Source organism: Octodon degus, unplaced genomic scaffold (assembly GCF_000260255.1).
Source record: "Octodon degus isolate 3935 unplaced genomic scaffold, OctDeg1.0 scaffold00124, whole genome shotgun sequence".
NCBI lineage: Eukaryota > Metazoa > Chordata > Mammalia > Rodentia > Octodontidae > Octodon > Octodon degus.
The window spans coordinates 7375043-7378938 of NW_004524700.1; the positions used below are offsets into that span (position 1 = coordinate 7375043).

At 42.6% G+C, this 3896-nt stretch overlaps 1 protein-coding gene and 1 pseudogene across 1 annotated transcript in view; both read left to right on the forward strand.

The window, feature by feature from the left end:
* The window catches only part of Tnfaip8 (TNF alpha induced protein 8), a 140199-nt gene that overhangs the window by 81826 nt on the left and 54477 nt on the right, over positions 1 to 3896 (forward strand). The window lies entirely within an intron of this gene.
* Positions 3077 to 3896, forward strand: part of LOC105743416 — a 2106-nt pseudogene continuing 1286 nt past the window's right edge.

A 3896-nucleotide genomic window follows, 5' to 3' on the forward strand; every position in this document is an offset into this window, starting at 1 on the left:
TATATTAATGAGCTTAGCCTTCCCTGAGGGCAGGGCTGGTACTGCATGTGATGCCAGGGATTGAACCACAGTCCCTTGTCCCTGCCTAAGCTTGCCTAAGCAGGTGCTTTAGTCCATTGAGCTGTCTCGCTGGCCCCAAAAAGAAATATTCTTGGATGGGGCAATAGAGTTTATTTAGTTGACCTAACTTCCCCTATGAAGTTGGGGCACCCTCCCCTCAACTGCTCTTCACATTTCTTACAGGCATTTTGGTTTTTAAAAATTTGTACAGCAAGAACAACTTTTTCTCTTAAAAAAAAGAGAAATATAAAGAAGAAAGGAAGGAAGGAAGGAAGGAAGGAAGGAAGGAAGGAAGGAAGGAAGGAGGGAAGGGTAGGAGGGAGAAAGAAAGGGGAAGGGGAAGGGAAAAGGAAAGGAAGGAAGCCAGCCAGCCTAAAACACGACATTCCTCTGTAAAGTATGAGAAGTTGACAGTTTAAGAAGCCATATAGAGACCAGAGTAAGGGGTTCAGGAGACAAGAAATCCAGCTCTGTATTGTACTATTTTTAAGCATAAAATCAAGTGAAATGGTGGCTAATGCACATTTAATTTTTATTTCTGGTTTGACTGGGTTGAACATAATAGAAATTTAAATGGTTTATGATGGGGCTTTGCTAAATTCAGCAGTGACAAAATCTACTAGAATAGTTTTCAGATTGAAATAAGGGATTTTTAGGTTTCTTCAGTTTCTGCCAGGAAAATGATGGATTTAATATTACCTTTTGTTAGGTAAGCAGATACTGCTCAGGTTAATGGTTTCTCAGAAAATGTAGGCATTTGATGATATGTACAATTTTGTGAATTATAACTAGTATATATTTCTGTAGCTCCTCTTTAAGAATAGTCTGAATAAACTCAGGTTTTGTAGTCTCATCTGTCAAGTGGAAAAACTTCTGATCCATGCCTTGGTGCTACCTGCAAAGATAGCTTCCTCTTGATATGAAACCGTTTGGCTAAGTTCTGCTTTGGTTCCCCTTTTCACCACCTAATGGGTTTGAGGGGTGGGTTGAGCCTTAGCCCTGGCCATCCACCCCCAGTAAGCCCAGTTCTGTAATTTTCCTGACAGCCTTTTCTGTCCCTTAAAGGTGGCCCTGTGGCACACTGTTAGCTTATGTTAAGTCAGAAACTTAACATAAAAATCAAACTATGATAGCTGCAAGTGGGTTGCATTGTACTTTCAAACACTTCTCAGACTGAGGAGCATTACTGCAGTGGATTGTTAACTGGTGGTGAACTTGTTACACCCAGCTGAGTTGAACTAGTGTGGTGCTGGGTGTGGGAGGCTCACCTGAGGGTTGTTGCCAGCAGCATAAGAGGCAGAAACTGGAGAAACTGTCGAGAGGCTTTTAGGGAAGCTCTTTGGAGAAGCTGTTGAAGCTGATGGCTCTGTTGGGTTATTCTGCTGGAGGATCTTGTCATGCTGGCTTTCATAATGAACTTGGTTGTTCTTTTCACTGGAGGAGCTTGAGACTTTCCTTGTCACTGAGAATGGTTGCGGTTCATTTTGGGGAATCTCTGGTCTTCATCTTGAGCATTGCTTCCTGGCTCCAGAAGGGAAAATGGTATATTGCTCAGTCTCCTGAAGAAACTTGTGTTGGCTTTACTAATGGGAGCTCAGCTTTCCTTATTTGTGGAGGAGCTTGAGACCTCACTGTTGCTGAGGATGGCTTTGGTACTTTTAGGGGAGCACTGGTGTGCCTTACCTTTAGCATTGATTCCTAGCTCTAGTGCAGATCCTTCAGCTTGCTAGCACAGATCCTGCATCCCACTGGCATAGACTTTCTAGCTTCCACTACTGACCTTTGGGCCTTCCCAGCACAGATCTGTGAATCTGGCCTTTGTGAGATGTTGTGGGCTCTAGGCCTCCAATTGGACTTGTCAGAGTCATTGTTCTGGGCTCTATGTTTTTCAGCTGGACTCATACATGATATTAGGATTCAGGCCCTCAGCTGGATTCTTTGGTCTTTAGTGTGTAAACAGATTTCCTGCACTCTTTGTATATGATTCTTTGGATGATTCATTATAAAATAATCTTACAAAATGTGTCCTGTATATTGTTTCCCTTGCAAAAACCCCAAACCAGGACAACTACTTTTTGTTTTTGTGGATTTCAAATTTTGTTCAGAAGCCTGAATAAAGCTCTTTATTGCTCAGATATGATCAAGGAGGGGCCATTGCTCAATCATGGTGTCATCCCCCCCGCCCCCCCCGCCCCCCCCGTACTCATTGAAGAAGGAGGAGATGATCACTGGCCCATCTCAGGCAAGCATTCGCTTGTGAATGCTTCACAGTAATCAGTGGCAGACTCATAGCCAGTACTGGAAAGTGCATAACTGTCTCATGTCATGTGACCAACCTGCCAGCACACAAGGTCTATAAAAAGGATGCTGAAAAAGAAAATTCAGTTTATTTTTTAATTTTTTTTTCAGTTTAAAAACCCATGTTTATTTCATCACAAAATTATTCCCTTGCCACAAAGAGTTAAAGGCAGTGATTAGAGTGGAAATAATTTGACAATCACTGCACTGAAAACTTGAATTTCAGGTCAGTATGAAGAGGAACTTTCCAATTGTCAGTAAGGAATGGGGCTGCCCCAGACACATTACAGGAAGATGTGTCTACCACCAGAGGGAGCTAAGGGTCTGGAGGCCCTGTAGAGACTGCTTCCTGAACCAAGTAGAGGATTAGGGTAGATGGCCAATAGGGTGGTTTCTAGGCCTCGGCTTGTGCTAGGACTGATTACAGACTTGGCACTTTTTATCATTGTAGCTGTCCTGTTAAGTAAGTGTCATCATCCTTATTTTTAAAATGTGCAAACATAAGTGCCAGGAGGTTTAAAGACTTGCACATTTTTAGAGGAAAACAGAAAACTGTTTAAGAGAAGACTGCATTGTGGTGTCAGTTACATTCCTGCTAAATGTTCTCAAAGCAAGGAGTGACAGGTTACCGCATCAAGAGGGCTTGTGGAGAGACTCACTGGGCCCCCTGTGCTTATGGTTAAATATACTATAAAAGGATCTGAAGTTGAGCGGTAGCATGTGGATCCTGCAGTCCCAACCAGGTGAGCCTAAGAACACAGATCTTTCCTACTATGTGGAGAGAGAATAAACCAACTTTACAGAAGTCTTTGAAGACATAAATAATAGAAGAAAAACTGAAGAAAGCCTCAAAGCCTAACAGGAGGCCACTTTTTTTTGGGGGGGGGGCAGCTTAGCCCACCCTGAGGGTGGGGGCTGACACGGCATGTGGTGCCAGGGATTGAATCACAGTCCCCTGTGCCTGTCTACGCTTGCCTAAATAGACACTTAGGACTGCTAAGCTATCTTGCCGGCCCCCGGAGGCCACTTTTTATACTAACTAAACAACTTTTGTAACCTGAAGTTTTGAATGTTTTTATTTAGCCTCATGCCAACAGGGTAGAAATAAAACATTCGTGAAATGATCTGAGGCTCTTAGGCACTAGCAGCCATAGGCACAAAGCTAGTTTCCCGACATGGTTAGTATTTTTGCAGAGAATGAGCCACATCCCTGCATTTGAGCTGAGTATGTGATGCTCCAGAATAAGGGTATCTTCTCTTCCTCACTCTGCTGCTGTTCTCATCTGTGTTTCATAACTAGCTGATCTTCCCTTTTCTCAGCGCATATCTGGGCTGCTGGAAGCAAAAAGTCCAAAAGTCCAGAAATTTTCTTTTTAAAAACAGATTTATTTAAGAGTAATGTTTTTTTCACTTGTTCTTTGATAAGATCAGTTGAGGTGGTGTTTGTAATAAGCCTTTCTTAAAACCAATGTGATGTTTAAGGTTGAGTTCATTTGGTCTGTGGCCAAAATTATACTAGGAAGCTCCAAGTAAGAGTG